We start from the raw sequence: 20776 nt of genomic DNA, 5'->3' as shown, positions 1-20776 counted from the left end.
ATAAAACCGAACCAGCACGATCGTGTGGCCTCAGGCGGAAAAGGATAAGAGATCAGAAGCATGATCAAGTTGAAGGAACACTTGTGATTGCACACTGATGAAAAAACATACATTTTCAACATTTATCAAATGTAATTTTTGTACTGTAGAAACTTGAGAATACACCTAGTTCTCCAAACAAGGGAACATTCTATACTTATGTGTTACCACAGTTATTCACAATGAGCCACAGATTGGAGAAGCATTCACATTTGCTCAGAGGTTGTATAAGTACCACTTGAAAATACACTGTGAGTGTACAGTAGTGTATACTGGTAATGATTTGATTGTACTGTAAGCTGCTGAAGAGGAGAAACAGATGAAAAACCGGTTGTGAAATCTCACATCTAGTGTAATTCAGATGTGTGTAGGTCCTGTAGGGTCACAAGAAGTAGCGACAAAATGTTCATTAACTCATTTAAAAGGTAAACGTACATTATTAATGTGCCTACTTTTTTTATGTACATACCCGGTACACATTGAGATCACTGTGCAGCTGCATGCAGCTAGAGTAGCCAAAACAAAGTGAAGAACCCCAGCTGCCCTTTATCAGTAGCTTGTGCCATTTCCTTCTCTTTCTTATGGCAGTGTGCTACAGTAGTTTGGCATGGAGATTTCAGTGCATATCAGAATTCAACAATTTTTTCTGCAACAATAACTACCTAAATTTAGTTTTTCCCTTCTCTTTCCTTCTTCTCTGATTGAAAAATGTGCTGGTTGGTTATCTGATATAGTGACATTTGGCCATCTTTTCCGGCCAAAGTCACAGTAGCATTTTTTGCCTGCAAGACGTGATTATCTTCAGAATTCACCTGTTCTTGAAATCATGCTTCATGTTGTGCAATAGAAATAATGCCATCATCTTGTAGAGATATGTTTTTCATTTTAGGTAATAATGTGTTGTGCATTAAAAATGTTTTACAGATATATGCTACTGCAAATTCTATTAAGATATGGGAGTTGATTGTTTACCAAAATGCTTGGATCATCTCTAATTTTCATGTGATTAACTGTTGGTATGTAGTTGTGTTGATTATTCTGTAATACTAAATTTATATACATTTTACCCTCAGACAGGCATATATCTTACATAAATGTTAACGAGAGTTGCTCTTTGTGTGTGTGTGTGTGTGTGTGTGTGTGTGTGTGTGTGTGTGTGTGTGTGTGTGTGTGTGTGTGTGTGTGTGTGTTTTATTTGTCACGTTACTGCTCTTAAATACACTCAAAAACAGTTATTTCAATGATTTAATAAAAATGTAAAGAGAAAGGTAGATGTCACTAGATGGTGGTTGCATGTATTGTTATCTACAGTATGTGTGACCCAGTGTTGTAATACACCCAGTTCTTCATATTGAGTTCATCATGAGGCTGAGAATGCAACATATAAGGGATATTAACCACCATCAAAAACTTTAAATGTTTGTGGGCCCCACATGCAACTAATGTACGCCGCATGACGACATCATTGTATTAGACAGAAGACTGAATAACTCATTGCATAGATTGCGTGAAGATCCTGTGAGATACAATAAAAATTACTGGTCGAAGTATCTCAGGGAAGTGTAGTGTAAGATGCAATGAAAAGTAATGACTGAAGATGAAAAGTGTTCAGGTAGTAACGTCCACAAACAGTGCTGCTGGCACCCGTGTTCCAGCCGTGATTGTCTGAAAACATCACAAAGATTAAAAATCATATAAAAGTAACATGGTTTTTGTTATACACAAAAGGCTGAATAACTTTAGCTTCATACTCTTATTAAGAAAACCTAATTATCAGTTACAGGATAATCTTTACAATGAGCACAGCAGAATGGCGTCCATATCTTACAAGAGCGAGGCAACAAAAGAGAAAACTCACAAGAGATAACAAAACATCCAGCATAGAAAAAAATCATATGAACTAAAATATCCCAGCAATTTGATATGTGGTTTTAGGTGTTGATACACTCACATAAATGTGTAAATTTAAAGTATGAGCACAGGTGCATAGTTTACAGAGTTATTTCACAAACAGTTAATGCATACAAAATAGGATGAAATTAAAAGTAATAATACGTGGCCCCTTTGAAGGCTTGAGGGTTCACAACACACTGAAAATTGTCAAATCATTGACCAACATTAGGGTAAAAGCCATGGTGCAATGGGTTGCCATATATTCATTTCACGAAGCATTTCAGTCCATATGTTGGTACACAGGTTAAGTATACATATACCATAAGAAATTAACATCATACTACATACAGTAGAATCAGATAATGATTTTGATTTAGTTGTTTGTGTTATAGTTATTTCAGCAAGTTATAATTCAGATCCAGTCTTCAAGTATTTGCATCTTTATAAGTGATACACGTATTCACGGATTACTGATAACTTAAAAGGACTACTAGTTTTTGTAGAACTACAGTGTTATAGAAGTTGGTCATAACACACCAACTTGGTTTGTTAAAGATTTCACATAGTATAGAAAGTTCCAATTATTTCATGTCTTAAGTTTGCAAACGATGAATTTTGGAATCATTGTGCTTCAAATCATTACTGTTTTCTAGAAATTTGGCTCAATACAATGCTAAGTAGAATTGACATCTCCATGGATCAGTTGTCAGTGATCCTCCAAAGAAAGGCTGAAGTTATACAAATACAATGTAGACTCGATGGCCTTTGTGGGTGGACAAGGAATTTAGTTTGACAATAAGTAAATTTATAAACACAAAGTACACTTGTGGACTTGTGACGATTGTTGATGTGCAAAAGTTCGAAGGTAATGAATTTATACAAAGCAAGGTAGTCTCGAGGTCTTTTGGTGATGGTTGTTGATGAAAGTGTTCAAATTTTAAGGAATTTATATAAAGCGAACTGGACTTGAGGTCATATTATGTTGAGTAACATCAGAATCTTCTGGGAAGACAAATGTATACAATAACAAGGTAGACTTGTGGTCATCTGGCAGATGGTTTATAAAATTGTTTAAATGATATAAACTCATTGTAGATTCATCGCTGAAAGTTTCATCCTGCACGAGCACTTGGTGGGAGAGGGGAAGAGAGCAGGCCAGCCCCTTGGGTTGATGACTGCAGGTAGCCCCCCATTCCCTCTGACACAATCAGTGCAATGGCTGCATGCAAGAACTATCAGCCTCGAGAGCACAGATGTGCACTGGACAGCTCTGGAGTGTTACCAACTGTTTGCTCAGTACTCCACAGGGTTCATGAAACAAAGTAAAATCACAGCATCAGTGGTTAATAAAGACTTCTTCACATGTTGCTGCGAAGGCTATACTCTGTATTGATGTACTGACACTCATTCTGGTTTCATGCAAAACTTGGGTCATAATCTGCTTCACTGGAGACTCCCTTTGTATATACACTCCTGGAAATGGAAAAAAGAACACATTGACACCGGTGTGTCAGACCCACCATACTTGCTCCGGACACTGCGAGAGGGCTGTACAAGCAATGATCACACGCACGGCACAGCGGACACACCAGGAACCGCGGTGTTGGCCGTCGAATGGCGCTAGCTGCGCAGCATTTGTGCACCACCGCCGTCAGTGTCAGCCAGTTTGCCGTGGCATACGGAGCTCCATCGCAGTCTGTAACACTGGTAGCATGCCGCGACAGCGTGGACGTGAACCGTATGTGCAGTTGACGGACTTTGAGCGAGGGCGTATAGTGGGCATGCGGGAGGCCGGGTGGACGTACCGCCGAATTGCTCAACACGTGGGGCGTGAGGTCTCCACAGTACATCAATGTTGTCGCCAGTGGTCGGCGGAAGGTGCACGTGCCCGTCGACCTGGGACCGGACCGCAGCGACGCATGGATGCACGCCAAGACCGTAGGATCCTACGCAGTGCCGTAGGGGACCGCACTGCCACTTCCCAGCAAATTAGGGACACTGTTGCTCCTGGGGTATCGGCGAGGACCATTCGCAACCGTCTCCATGAAGCTGGGCTACGGTCCCGCACACCATTAGGCCATCTTCCGCTCACGCCCCAACATCGTGCAGCCCGCCTCCAGTGGTGTCGCGACAGGCGTGAATGGAGGGGCGAATGGAGACGTGTCGTCTTCAGCGATGAGAGTCGCTTCTGCCTTGGTGTCAATGATGGTCGTATGCGTGTTTGGCGCCGTGCAGGTGAGCGCCACAATCAGGACTGCATACGACCGAGGCACACAGGGCCAACACCCGGCATCATGGTGTGGGGAGCAATCTCCTACACTGGCCGTACACCACTGGTGATCGTCGAGGGGACACTGAATAGTGCACGGTACATCCAAACCGTCATCGAACCCATCGTTCTACCATTCCTAGACCGGCAAGGGAACTTGCTGTTCCAACAAAACAATGCACGTCCGCATGTATCCCGTGCCACCCAACGTGCTCTAGAAGGTGTAAGTCAACTACCCTGGCCAGCAAGATCTCCGGATCTGTCCCCCATTGAGCATGTTTGGGACTGGATGAAGCGTCGTGTCATGCGGTCTGCACGTCCAGCACGAACGCTGGTCCAACTGAGGCGCCAGGTGGAAATGGCATGGCAAGCCGTTCAACAGGACTACATCCAGCATCTCTACGATCGTCTCCATGGGAGAATAGCAGCCTGACTTGCTGCGAAAGGTGGATATACACTGTACTAGTGCCGACATTGTGCATGCTCTGTTGCCTGTGTCTATGTGCCTGTGGTTCTGTCAGTGTGATCATGTGATGTATCTGACCCCAGGAATGTGTCAATAAAGTTTCCCCTTCCTGGGACAATGAATTCACGGTGTTCTTATTTCAATTTCCAGGAGTGTACATTGTCTGTAAGTTGAAACATTAAAGCTTATCTGCTGACTCAACGTTCACTAATGTTCAAAACATTTAATCCTAGACAAGAAACACTGCTTGAGAGAGTAGAAATGTGACTGAAATTCACATTTATATTAAAATGATGACACACACACTGCTGGAATGTCCACATGTGGAATACATGCAAATTCTTGCTGCAATAGCAGAAAGTTTTAAAGTTTAATAACGCACATGCCGTGTCAGTAATAACATTTATAGCTGAGTCTGTGTGTGATGGTTAATGTGCATGGGCAGGCGACACTTCTTATCTTCTCATACTATTAGATTTGTCACATGCGTGTTCATTCTGTGATATTGATTCTGAAGAGTGCACTACCTGCAGGATCACAAGATTACAGTGTCCAAGGTATTTACAATACATCAGTGTGGTACCTGATCGAGGATGGGTCGTAGTGAATGAAGATCATTATTACATACATTCTTCTATTTCATGTTTATCGACTTTACAGGGAGATGAGAAAGTTTAGCTTTGACAAGGTGTTGAGAGTTTCCTCACATTTCAGTGTGTCTGTGCATCATTATTCATCACACAACTGTGTATGAATAACTTTAGCAGAAGGACTGTGCCTAATATTTTGCACCCCAGTCCCAGGATCATAACAACTGTCTTTTTAAGATTCTTTTTCGTATTATCTAATCAAATACTAATGGTGAATAAACAAGTAATTAGTGATTCTGAAACACAAAGCATAAGTAAAAGTTATTTCTATTTTCCAAGTTTGGAATCAATCAGTCAGTCAGACACTTGCAAATGGCTCAAGGTATAACAAAAAAGAGAACGTAGATAAAAGTTTGGGACATAATGACTCCAAAACCCAGACATGGTAGAAATCAAAGCAAAATGATCAAAGCCAGAAAAACAAAATTCACATGACACACTTTAAACATTTATTTAGTAACTCGAGTTCCGAATAGTGTTCAGACCATAGACAAAGTATACATACATAAATATGCTCAAAGAATATACACACACACATTTGAGAAAAAGTATCAAGTTATACATTATAGTAAACACAGAAATCATAGAATTTAAAATTGGTTTACTAATTAGGAACTTAAGAACTATTTTCACTGAAGTATTCAGTTCATGAATCTCAAAACTGCTATATACAGTTCGGTTCTAGTGATTGTGGCATATAAAGTTAGGTAAAAGGGACTTGGGCAAAGTCCATGTTTGCTACTATAAGAAGTCTATATGATACTGGTTATGAATGTTGTTAGACATGCTCCAGGTGCAAAAGTCATCCTTATAGATGGAATTACAGTGACATTTCACTCACTAGGGACACATGTAATGAGAGAATCCGCTTCATAAATGATTAAATTCTAGATTACTTTTTACTTATTATTAGCAAATGACAAAATAGAAACCGTTAGCTTGAATTCACTTACATTACTAAAATTTGTGGTACAGAAGGCACTAACTGGTGAGTGGAGGGCACTGTCCTACTTGCACAAACATCATTTGAATTCATTATTTTGAGCGACAGGCTCTTTCATCCATGCATTATTTGATATGATGTTAAGTCGTTTTAAATATTTTACAATTCTCACATATACAAAGTACAAGATAAAAATACATCAAAAATAAAACGAGCACATATATAGCTATATACAATTACAAAAACAAAATTTGACTTTATAAATTTCCTTAGGTCTCGGTGATGCTAATTCCTTTGGCTTGACACACGTTCTGATACTGTAAGAGTAAGCATCCATCACGTGGAATTTTAGCTATTCGGTATGTGCTTGTATACAGGTTGTAACAAAAATATACGGCACAAATTGCTGTATACATTTGTCACACATAGATGGAGAAATTATTTTCTGTGAAAATGGGTCTGGAAACACGTTGTTTCCATGTTACAACTTATTTTCTCTAACGCATTAATCGTGACAAGCACACAAGAACATAACATTATAATCATGGGGAACGTGCTCTCTTTGTGATGTATAGTTGCATTGGGCATTGCCATTGTTTTATTTACATATCCCAGTCGCCATGCAATGTATGTCATTGCTTGTTTACAGCTAACATCAACTGTTCCAGCCATCAGTATGATCATTGCAAGCACAGTGGTTACTACATAGAGTTAGTTACAGACTTGGCTCGTGCAATGGCAGTGTACACAAATTCAGAGATGGCAGGATCTTATTTGATGCGTGGATTAGCTGACGGCATTGTTGGTGAATGTTTGGTGAAACCTCACGTTCTTCAACCCAGGCTCAATGGACAAAGAAATCATAATTTCTTAGAGAATGTTCTATTTGATTTGTTAGAAGATGTGTCTTTTGGTGTACTTCATGCATCTCCTCATGTTAGTGTTAATGTCTATCTCTTTCTATATAACAGATTCAATGACACATGGGTACATAGAGTGGGACCAACTACCTGGCTGCATGCTCTCTGGAACTACGGCCACAGTACCTTTATTTGTGGGGGCACTTGAAAGCTCTTGCGTTTGGAACCTTAGTGCAAAATGTTCAAGGTCTCCATGCACATATTAAGGGAGGCTGAAAAACTACACATAATATTCCAGTGATACATCAGCGCATCCAGGATTAACTATGATGGTGGGTTGGTGCATGCATCAGTGGCCATGGATGGCATATTGAACATGTACTGTGAGAAAGAATTGCATGTGGTGTTTGATGTGTTCTGTTTATGTGTGAGTCGTTTGATTATTGAGTTGGAGAAAATGAGTTGTAATGTGGAAAAAAAGTGCTTCCAGACCTTTGTAGATGTAACATAATTTCATCATATACATATGAGGAACGTGTGCTGAAATTTTCGCTATACATTTTTGTTGCACCCTGTATAATAACTGTCACTTCTTGTCTCTTTTCTTTAGAAGGGATGGCTTAGGATAAGACCTAGATAGCACCATCTCATTTAGGCCAAATGTCTGGGTTTCCCATAGCTTTTTTCGTATGCTCTCTTGTGTGTCACAGTGCTGGCATTCAAGGATGCAAGCAGTTAGCATATTTTCTCTTCCTGTGAAGTGTCACGTGTCTGGGAGAGTGGAAGCAGAGCCAACAACACATCTTCCTCGACTTTGTTTGGCATAACTTCATTTGGTGTGTGCCCTGTGCAAATATGCAGAAGGTTATTCGTTTTCTCTTCAAAGAGGGTGACAAAATCAAGCCACTTTGCTTATGTGTCCGGAACGTCCGAATAAAACGGCTGAATTCTTTGAAGATACGTTTTGTACAATTACTTTCAGGTTGGAAACGTGAAACCAGTATTTGTTTGATGTTATCCTAGTGCAGAAATGAGCACCAAACTAGACCAGTAAAATTTGATGCATTATTGGATGAAATTGCATCCTGCTTTCCAAAACGAGGGAAATTAAAATTCTTAAAAGACCTGACCATCAAGAGGGCCTCTAATTCCGCGGCCAGGTATGAGCTTTGACACACTGTCAACACCCTACTAGCAAAAATGATGACACGAACTTCTGTTCTTCAATCAGTATCGGCGATCTGAAATCAAGATTGGAGCCCTGAGTATGATGCATCTGAGTCAATTCAAAAATCCTTTTCCATGTTGGGATGGTGCAGGACCTCAGTTTGGACTAGCGCATATTTAATTTTGTCAAAAGCTTCTTAGTGCTGGGAAGACCAGGACCAGCGAGCATTTTTCTTCAAGAAAGCAAATAGTATTTGGTTCTTTTAAGAGTTGATTCAAAATTAACTGCCTAAAGGATGACATCATGCCCAGAAACGCTTTCAGCTGTTTTCGTGACACTGATGGTGGACATTTGGCTACACCTTATATCTTGTCTGGATCAGGATCTATACTAATAAACATATGGTATGTCCTAAAAACTTGATCTTTTGTTTACCAAATTTCGATTTCTCCAAGTTTGCAGTCGGAAAACCATTGCAAAACTTTCCCTAACAGTTTGATGTGCTCTTCCCAGGAGGCTGTGTCTATTACCAAATCATCAACATAGATGGTAACTCTATAAAACGTGGCCAGAGGCCTGTAATAAGTATGTCAGAGCTGACATTCGCACAAAGTTGTATATTACTTGCAATCCTCTGTCAACAGGATCTGCCAGTACAGTGATCAGAGATCTAGTGTTACTAGGAGATTCATTCCCAAAATATTTGCAGTAAAATTTCAGGACTTTCAGGATAAGTTTGTATGGGCACAATAATTTTGCTTATGTTAACATGCATCTAGAACAAAGCACACACCTCCTCTTGTGGCTAACAGCGGACTACAGTATGGAGAAAACGAGTATCATTAATGACCCACACGAGCATCTTGTGTAATTCTCGTTTCACCACCTCCCTCATGGCCCGCAGGACGGCATAGGTTTGATTAGAATAAGTGTTATAGAGAGCAACATCTATGTGATAGATGTATCCTTTCACAATACCAGAATTCTTAGAGAAAACAAACGTCAACTATAAGTGTATAAGTTCATTCTTTGGCTGCGCATCAAGGCATTGACATTCCTGAGTCTTGGTGTGAACTTTATGTACATCAGGTAGATCATCATTGACATTGACTGACACTGGTTCTGCTCTGATGTTGGTAAAATGACTGATTGGCCCCAGTACATTTACACCAACTAATTTGGTTGACAGGCCCTGACATAATATGCGTTGCCATTCTGTGGTACGAATTAATTTTAATTTCATCTTCTTCTCGATAACAAATAGTTTGTGTGTTCCATATTTGAGACTCACACACACATTCCTCCATCTTAGGAATTCCATCCTCACTTAGCAAGGTACCGTTAGATCCTTAACCCTTAACTGCCCGAATTTTTCAAAATTGGATATTTAAATTTATTTTCAATTTTTTGACTTCTTGTGCATCTAAGTAGTGCATATAAGCTATTATTTGACTCCTCTCCGTCTTAGTTTGTCTGTAACATAATGTGTCCATATGGACACGCTGGGCACTCAGATGCATATTTGAAATATTTTCTGTGATATTGAAATATATTTGGGGATATGTTTTATTAATCAGACTTTTAATACAAGTAAGGCAAAATTTGAACAAAATAATTCTTACAAACCAGTTTATAACACCATACACAAAATAATTCTAATCATTTGTTTTAGTGACTTTCATGGTACACTTCAAAGCATTCTAGACACAGTCCTACATCACGTTTCGCACATTTTGAGCAAACAGCTGATGATTTCTGTTTCCATACACATCTTCTCTTCTCAGTTTTATTGATATAGTGCTTTGTACCATCATATCTGATATCACTTGGAACAAGCGATTTGTATACAAACATAGGATTGATAGACGGCCTGCCTGCTCCTTTTACGTGATTCATATATCTTTTTAGGTAAACTTGTACAATTTCTCTTCTGAATTCAAGTTGAGTAGTCCTAGCTCCTATTCCTTTCTTCAGCTGCCACATATTATGTACAGATCAGCCAAGAAAGTAAAGCCCAGTACCACTTCATGTTTCGAATGTTTATTCTGCACATGTCAATGTTTTCATCCATCCTATCCACTCCTCCCATGTGTTTATTATAGGCTGTGATAATTTGAGGACATTGTACTTGAACTGTCTTCTTCGCCTTTGCGGAATATCTTTTTACAAATGATACGGATTCAACTCCTTCACAGGTAGAAGCTGAATTGTCCACCAATTTTGTGACTATAACACCATCATCCTTGCAAAGTGAGGATTCAAAATACCCCCTTTCCTTTTTAACTAGCGCTTTCTTTGAGGAAATTGGGCACGATTTGGGAACTCTGTTTTCTCTGATAGTGCCTGTTGCTCCATAGCCCTTTTCTCTCAGGCATGACAGAACAGAAAAACCTGTAAATAGGTTGTCAAAGAAAAAGTGGAATGGCAGTAGCTTTACATCCAGTGTCAAACCATCTATCATCTGAATGAGTGGGTCAGTAGCATTACCGAACTGTGCTTCCTATACTGTATTTGAATTGGGTGATTTTCCTTGATAAAAGGAAAAATTTACCAGATATCCAGAAGTAGTGCATAAAACCCATGCTTTATATCCAAATCGTATCGGTTTCCCCCTAATAAATTGCTTGCAAGAGTGTCTCCCAAAATATTTTATCATTGATTCATCGTAAGACAGATGTTGCTGAGGAACAAACATCTTATTTCATTTGTCTCTTACTATTTCAATAAAGGGTATAATTTTCCACATCTTGTCCTTTTCATCAAATTTGTTATTGTCATTACAGTGCAGAAATCTAAGAATTTGTTCAAAACTATTTCTCATCATGGCATTGCATACAAAATCGTTTCATGTGTCTAAATTGGAATCCCAGTATAACCTCTTATTAGGGAGAGAGTTATAACTACTTGGAATGAGGATCCCCAGAAAACACCTCATTTCTTCACAAGTTATATTAGGATTAGGAAAGTTCTTGAAAAGTGCGTAATTTTTGACTCACCAGATCGTCGTCAAAGAATAATTCGAAAATTTCCACTGCAGACTTATCAACATACTTGTCAGGAAAAGACTTCAAATTTGAAACTAGTGCACCATGAACCCAGTTTTTTTTGCATATTTCTGTTCTTGTAATCTATATTTCTGAAATCTGTTTCTGTGTGTGTGTCTGTTAATCTTATTTCAGCTTTAGTCCTGAGTTGTCTAGGATTGAGATTATCTGCTATTCCTCCTTCATCCTCATCACTCGAATTCAGTTCTGCTGGATCAGGGGGTGTGATGTAAATTCCATCAGCCTAAGGAGCGTTTGAATCCTCAAACAGGATGTCTAAAACATCCTGCACAGTCAAACCAGGCTCTAAAGATTCTGCCAGACCTCTGTTATGATATGAAAAGAGAAAAAGAAACGAAATCATTTTTGACCCTGCAACTGCCCAGCGTGTCCATATGGACATGGCTGAAATAATCACTTCATAAACAGAAAGTGAATCGATGGATAACAAATTTTCTCAAATTAAAATCTCTATAAACATATTTAGATATACTGCAAACAGTTTCTCATGCCAGAATGAAGAAGTTCTTTACGAAACATTACTTACTTTACATCAACATGCTCCATTGCGGACGTCAAAGCACTCCCTGAAATACAGGCTGTCACAATCACAGTGTAAATGGTAACAATGAAGTGTTAACACAATGTACGTAAAATTCAAACCCTCCCTGAAAGCAATATGTGACCGCCAACGCTAAAAATAATTGTAAGCCAACAATGAAGTAAAAACAAAACTAGTCAACAATTGTGTCCATATGGACACGCTGGGAAGTTATGGGTTAACCACTAAGAATGTGCACTCAACATCTCCACTCTCAAATGCTATTAAAACCAATACTTGCTTCTCTACTCTTTGCGTCCAGGCATCAATAGCTCCCAACGCAACACAATTCTGTATCAACAACCCTGGAACCTTAGTTCTTTCCAAAAAAAAATTTAAGAAATGAGTGGCCATCACACTCATACTATGATGACTGGAATAGGTCTGATTACACCATTCGCTGCCACTTGTATCTGGTGTGCCCAGACTTCCCTACATGGTATCAGATCAATACACAGTTCATCATGGATATCTTGATTATGATTACAACGATGCATGTTCATTAGATTACGAGAACTTTTGTCCCATTAACTCCCACGGCCACAATCAGGTAGTGTGATAAGACCGTGTTCAGTTTGATGCATTGTTCACGTGTGGAGAGCACTCATCCAGGCACTCCACAATCTGTATTGTCTCATTTCGTGGGGTTTGTGACTATCCAGTTTTTGGTCTTGGGTTGGAAACAGGTTGATTCCAAGCTTGACTGCCATTCAGTTGATTATAATTCTCTGGACACTTTTGTCTGCACTGGTTACCATGGTTCTCCCACGATGATGACTGCCCTGCTTGTGATCCATCTTTACCATTATGGTAACCAGGGTGGAACTTATTATTCCGGTTTCTACGCTGGAATCCATCGCTGTTATGCGTCTTATTTGAGTTAATGTGTTGCCGCGCGTCTTGTGTGGGAGGGGTCGCATTGTTGTGAGCAGCGCCTGTCTGACCATTGTTGTTATCGCTGCAGGAATGCATTATTGGCGAGCCACTGTTTCCATTCGCCTGTCGCGTGTTGTCACGGGTTAAATCTAATACACTGACGACAGACAGTTATGGTATCTTCTTGCACGTGAATTAATTTCTCACGTATGTCCACTGGCAATCTGCCTTTTAGCATCTCGATCACATCCTTGCGTGCAATGGGATTATCCAAGTGTACATTTCTAGATTTAAATGGGCAGGCTTGTGTGTGCAGTGACCACTACTTGGCCAAGAATGCTTGCTCGAACTGATCGTATGTAGAACATTGTTCGGCACTTGCTGTGACAAACAATCCAGATTCGTCTTGCATATAAGCTGCCACGAATTGTATTTACTGGCAGTCTGTCCATAATATAGGCAGCACCCCTCTAAAACGTCCTATAAACACAATGGGGTGTAGGAATTTCATGTCAGAAATAAAATTCTGAAATTGGTGGTCTTCCAGTAATCCTTTTTCCACCAACACCCGGTTAAAGTCGTTGCTGCTTCCTTGCATTCCAGTGGGGAATATCCTGACAAACTGTAGGGTCTAGTATGTTGCTGGGATGTTACATTGTTTTCTCTCTCCTCGGCCGAATTATCATGCAAGAACAGCTTTGGAGATGATGTCACATGCGGTAACTGTTGTATCTTTCGGAAAACTCTCGAGTTTTACATGGCTCCCCCTAGGTAGCAGCAGTGTGTGCCCAGGTCTAGTAAAACTGATGTCAGGACAATAGAAAGCGTTTTGTGTTCTATGTTTTGTGCAGTATGGGCTGCTAATAACTGTTCAACAGGACTTTCACTCTGTGGTGTGGATCCTATGTGGTTTATAAAAGACAGTTTATGTGTCACTGTTACCAAAAACAATAAATGAACTGGGACAACGCATAACAGCAGCTGTCGAAGCTTTAACTCAAGACATGCTTGCTGCAGTGTGGGAACAATTTGAACACTGCATTTGCATATGCCATGCATCTCAAGGGGACTATATTGAACACCTATGAATAGGTATGAAAAAAAATTTTGAGCTTACCATTCATCAAAAAACAAAATTTATTGTATGTGTGTCTTAGTTTCAGAAATATAAATGTGCCAAATTGGATGATTCTTTTTAATATCCCTTGTATTATTTACAAAACTACAAATGACACGTATATCATAGAGACATTTATAGACATTGGTCATACCTCGGCTTTTACTTTAATTTCAGGTGCTTTTAGAACATCTACTTTGTAAATTAAATTTCTCTTCACACTTTCTGCAAATTCGTTGATGACAATCTGGTCCAAGAAATAAATTTGCAATAAATTTTCAAATTAAAAAAATATCTCAGTTTTTTACTGGAAATTCTTTCTAAGATTAATCAGTTCTTCACTGATACAACTTAAAGTGAACAATGTACACCTAACAACTTGCCAGAGTTAGGAAAAGCTAACCAGTAAACGTTAGTGTGAGGTATACTGACAATCTTACATAGTCCATTATATATGACTTTAAAATTTGAAATCGCATTATCAATCTCACTGGATTTCTCCTTCGCTTTAATGAGAAGATTTCGCGTCATGACGCCGTTTTCGCACCTCAGCTTTCTTTTTCGTTACCTCTCGTAAACATTCTTTCTTCTCCTCAATGTTAAAATTAACTCACAGAGGGAAATCAGTTTTCTCTTACACCAAACTCTTAGACTTATTGTGTAACAGGATTTCCACCATAGATTCGTGCATCACAGCATTCATAATTTCTTCAAAATCTTTTATATATTTGCCCCACACCGGTAATTGTGGTGACAGGCAAAGTCGTACCAGCTCACGCATGTATTGTTCCACTGGATTTCCGCCTGGACAGTAGGCCCAGATGTGTATCACTTCAACCCCATTGCTTTCCATCCCTCCAGTCCAGTAAACTGTGTCCCATATGGTACAAAATCTCTTTAGTTTTGCCGACATGCACAAAATAATCGTTTTCATTTTTATTATTAACCACTTTAGCTGTTGCTTTTCTTATCATATATAACTGAATGAACTTCGAAAAGGCTTCCAGCACTATTAATATATCATCAGGTCTTATGCTCTACATAGGACCACTATTTGTGCAGTTGGTCAGTTTCAACCTCTGACACTTACCACAAGTTTTTATTCTACACTCCTGGAAATGGAAAAAAGAACACATTGACACCGGTGTGTCAGACCCACCATACTTGCTCCGGACACTGCAAGAGGGCTGTACAAGCAATGATCACACGCACGGCACAGCGGACACACCAGGAACCGCGGTGTTGGCCGTCGAATGGCGCTAGCTGCGCAGCATTTGTGCACCGCCGCCGTCAGTGTCAGCCGGTTTGCCGTGGCATACGGAGCTCCATCGCAGTCTTTAACACTGGTAGCATGCCGCGACAGCGTGGACGTGAACCGTATGTGCAGTTGACGGACTTTGAGCGAGGGCGTATAGTGGGCATGCGGGAGGCCGGGTGGACGTACCGCCGAATTGCTCAACACGTGGGGCGTGAGGTCTCCACAGTACATCGATGTTGTCGCCAGTGGTCGGCGGAAGGTGCACGTGCCCGTCGACCTGGGACCGGACCGCAGCGACGCACGGATGCACGCCAAGACCGTAGGATCATACGCAGTGCCGTAGGGTACTGCACCGCCACTTCCCAGCAAATTAGGGACACTGTTGCTCCTGGGGTATCGGCGAGGACCATTCGCAACCGTCTCCATGAAGCTGGGCTACGGTCCCGCACACCGTTAGGCCGTCTTCCGCTCACGCCCCAACATCGTGCAGCTCGCCTCCAGTGGTGTCGCGACAGGCGTGAATGGAGGGACGAATGGAGACGTGTCGTCTTCAGCGATGAGAGTCGCTTCTGCCTTGGTGCCAATGATGGTCGTATGCGTGTTTGGCGCCGTGCAGGTGAGCGCCACAATCAGGACTGCATACGACCGAGGCACACAGGGCCAACACCCGGCATCATGGTGTGGGGAGCGATCTCCTACACTGGCCGTACACCACTGGTGATCGTCGAGGGGACACTGAATAGTGCACGGTACATCCAAACCGTCAGCGAACCCATCGTTCTACCATTCCTAGACCGGCAAGGGAACTTGCTGTTCCAACAGGACAATGCACGTCCGCATGTATCCCGTGCCACCCAACGTGCTCTAGAAGGTGTAAGTCAACTACCCTGGCCAGCAAGATCTCCGGATCTGTCCCCCATTGAGCATGTTTGGGACTGGATGAAGCGTCGTCTCACGCGGTCTGCACGTCCAGCACGAACGCTGGTCCAACTGAGGCGCCAGGTGGAAATGGCATGGCAAGCCGTTCCACAGGACTACATCCAGCATCTCTACGATCGTCTCCATGGGAGAATAGCAGCCTGCATTGCTGCGAAAGGTGGATATACACTGTACTAGTGCCGACATTGTGCATGCTCTGTTGCCTGTGTCTATGTGCCCGTGGTTCTGTCAGTGTGATCATGTGATGTATCTGACCCCAGGAATGTGTCAATAAAGTTTCCCCTTCCTGGGACAATGAATTCACGGTGTTCTTATTTCAATTTCCAGGAGTGTATCTGTTATTCTTTTTAACATGCTAAAATTCACAACTTCAGCCATTTTCTCTGTACATTTCTTTGGTCTGCGATGACCATAGGCTAAGTGATAATAGTCTACTGTTTTGTTGATGTACTTGGTGGGAAAACACACCAACCAAATGTCTTCATTCTCATATTTGCGTGTGTACAGGATATTGTTGTACATCCTGTAATACTTTCTCAACTCTTCTCCATCTCCATTCTTTTTGTTATACTTGGTCTTCACTATATTCAAGCATTTGCCCTCGTTTATATGACGACACATACTTTTACAAATACACTCTATCTTCTTTCGTCCTTCTACATCTTGAAATTAGTACAATTTCAGTACACCTTCGGATTCGTTACTCTATAACAAGTCCTCATTCACATCAAGGTCATTCCAAAAAAATCCGCCCAGCTCTGACACCGATAGCGACTTATCTGGTGGTTTTTAATTGTCTGTTCTTTGATCTTCTTAATTTCCGTCTGCCTGTTCTGCAGTCGTTTTGACCCCAACATAAAACCATTTTATCAATTTCTTCGATTAACAAACCTTGTATTACCAAGTTATTCGCTACCTGTCAAATCAGATAAATTTTCTTCGGAAAGATGGCTACCATCTTCCCAATTGCTTGGTGAAATGTGCTCTGTTTTTGCTTGCAATTCTTCTCCCGAGCTCACGCAACCCATACCACTCTTGTCTGACTATATGACATCAGCCTTAACCTCGCATTTGTAAACTATGTGGATTTCAATTGGTTTTACCTGGTCATCATCGTCAAACTCGTTTTGTCCCTCTTCAGAAATTTCGCCTCAGTTTTCTTTAGGACAACTCTGATTGTGGTTGGCTACTTCAATGACTACAGCATTTGGAGAAGCCTGCCTCTTTGGTAGAGAGCTTTCCATTTCTTCATAAACGCTATTTTCAAACAGGTTGAGAAGCGTCAAATATTGTCTGCTCTCATCATTAGAACACCGCCCTTACAATCCTCTGTATTTCTTCAGTTCATCATATATCCGACAGAACTGACCTACCCACACATCCTCGCATTCTGTGTTCCCTACACAATAGCGGAAGTTTTCTCTGATATTGGCTTCTTTAATTCCGCCGGCGAATCACACTATACTATAGCCTGCGGTATCATTGGTTGTTTTAATAGCTACCACCTCTTCCTTGTTGACCAGTACTCTATTTCCACCATTAATATGAACAGTGATCACTTTGTTGACTGTGATTTCAATTGTTACTGCGGACGCATTACTTGCTCCGTTTTCTTGCACATTCTCCCATAGTCAATTTATCCATTCGGATCTATCGTAGCGACGCTGCCTAGGCTTTCTTCTGGGCTGCCAAGGTCTTCCATTGCCCGGTGGACCACAAACCATTGTGGCTATTGGTATCCCTGATTAAATGTGACAGGCCTGTTTCTATTCATCTGTCACAATTGCTGATTTTCCTCCGGCCTAATAACATTCTAATGAGAACCAAGTACCATATTCACTTGATACTGGCCTCTGTCATTGCTACTATTATTGTTCTCACTATGACTGTTTTTGTTACAGTGATGTGTATTGTTATTACCATGGTGATGGTTACCATTATTGCCGTGCTTATTGTTATTGTGGTTGTCGCTGTTGTGGTAATTGTTGCTATTACCACGACTCTTTAAATTATCGCAGTTATTCTGCCAATTGTCTTCATCTTCGACTTTTTCTAGGATTGCAGTAATTGTTCTATAACTACTGCCTATGTACCTCTTGGAATCATCTAGAACCTTCTTCCACAACTCCCGGACAGTCTCCAATTTAGTTTTTGATCACGCAAATATTCTAATTTGGGGATGCAATTTTCACAAAATTTTTTCATTGAGACAAGTGAATGTGCGTTATAGGATTTTGACACAACAAAATCCTGCCATTCACTCTCTTGCTTCTGGTCTGATCAATATTTTTCAAGAAACACATTCTTAAATTCTTGAAACCCCAAGTTCATAACATCGAGGTTTAAAATCCCATCACTTAGGCTCGTCCACTGGCATGTCAATTATAGCATTAATTTTCCTCTTATCCATCCAATTTTTAATCAAGTCAGTAGTGTGCAATCCACCCTGCTTTTTGAGGGGATCGAAATGCTCCTCCTCCGCTAATATTTCAGTATTATGTATGTGGCATAACAAATAGTGCAGGTTTTTGGATAATCTCTTTTCTAGATCGGTTACTTTTGTAATTACTTGGCAAGTGGTCATCACTAATGTTTCCACTTCCCTCTTTTTCTCATCATACGTATTCAGCTGTTTTTTCACTCCATTACTTATGTCTGATTCCAAAGTAACCTTTTCCCTATCGTCTATTTGAGCTAATTCTACCTTCTTAATTACTTTCTTTTCAATAGTGGTGTCAACAGTCTGTTCCAGTTTCTGTTTGATTCTCTCTACTTCCATCTTAAGACAACTATTTATGATTCCTATTTTTGGCTGTACCTCTGTCATGTCCTGTTTAAGATTACCATTTTCGATAGACATTTCAATTATTTCTTTATTGATTTCATCTACGTCTGTGTAAACAACCCTAGTATTATTGTTAACAGTCTTGATTGCTTTGGATTGCGCATTAATTGATTTGGATTGAGCCTTTATTGACTCAGCATTTTAGCATTAAGTGATGAGGACTGAGCATTAATTTTACTGCTCAACATGCTCAATAAATCGTTTATAACACTGGTTCTTTCTTAATGATTTCCTCATATCTACCATGAATAGATACGATTCTGAATTTTATTCCGAATTCTGTAGCATCTGCCAATGCCAGGAATTCCATTTTCCTCTGCCTGTATTCCCCTTTGTTCTACTGTTAAGTACAATCAGATTGTCAGTTTCATTTATGTTCGTCATGTTACCTGTTTTACTGATTAAAGCAAGTTTAGAAATTTTGTATCTCATTTCCACCACTTAGTACTGCCATGCATCAGCAACTTTATCCGAAGATGGCACGTACGTGTTCTGTCATGGTCGCCACATGTAACAATAGTATTTTCATATTTATCCTGACTCAAAGAGCATTTTCGAGTAAAAATTCCAAGTTGCAAATAAAGAACCTGATTTTGCTGTTTTTCCCAAACAAAAAATCTCATTTGCCTACATCGAAAAAACCAAATTGAGATTTTTTTCACTTAAAAATTTTCAAATCTCATTTGTTTATGTCGAAAAAACCAAATTACCATTTTCTAAATTAGAAATTTTCAAATATATTAAATTTTATACTGTATAAATAAGAACCATCAAACCTAAAATCTGGAAGGTACTTTTGCCATAAATGTTTCAATAAAGAATCAAATTTCATTCTGTATGAATTCAACAGTAATAAAAAGGATCTATAAATGTAAACTATTGAAGAATTGCAGAATTATAGTAAAGGAAAGTATGGATTGAATTGTTAAGATTTAGGAAATTATTATAAAAATGGTTACTCCAATGTAACTAGAGAAGATCTATTGGAATTTCTTGATTATTGTATAGGAAAGAAATGAATAAAGAAATAAAGAAGAGATAACTGAAATCTTATTTTAAATCCTGTTGACAATACTAATAACAATTATAACAATAATGAATTGAATAAAAAATCTTTAAAGGAACTTATCAAGTCTGTAAAAGGAAAACAATATAAATTATTCTAAATGTGGAAAAAGTCGATTAATTCATCTTACGAGAAAGCTATTTTCTATAACGATGTGAGTAGAAAATCTTTAAGTGAGTACAAACCTAATAGTAATGATCATAAGAAAATATTAAAAATAACAGTTATGGGAATTATTTTCAAAACCTGCTAGTACATAAATATCAAGAAACTGAACAATGAAAACATCAAAAAAATTTACCAATTAAATTTCCTATATGATGAAGATCTTTTGAAATCAACTACACGAATTTATAGAAAAGTTTCTACTTTTAAATAAAGAATAATAACTTATTGAATTAATAATAATTATAATATTGTTGAAGCATGAGAATTTTGTTATGAAATTAAAGAAGAATTAACAACCAAATTATAGAATTTTAATTCGAAGAAGAGCAATTAAAGTTAATATGAAATTTTAGGGTAATTTTGAAAGACAAGAAGAAATGTAAAAAATTTAATTTTAAAAACCCAATCAGGTTTTATTAAGAACAACTGATTTAGAAAATTATTGTAAAAAATCGACTAACAACTAGTAACTAATCGAAGAAATGTGGTTGGTCTTTATTTTAAATAGATAGTTTAGAATTAAATTTTAATAAACACAATCCAATTACTGGTTTTTCTTATATTGATTAACCAA

The sequence above is a fragment of the Schistocerca nitens genome, chromosome 10, assembly GCF_023898315.1.
Source record: "Schistocerca nitens isolate TAMUIC-IGC-003100 chromosome 10, iqSchNite1.1, whole genome shotgun sequence".
In the NCBI taxonomy this organism is placed as follows: Eukaryota; Metazoa; Arthropoda; class Insecta; order Orthoptera; family Acrididae; genus Schistocerca; species Schistocerca nitens.
This window is presented reverse-complemented; position numbering follows the sequence as displayed.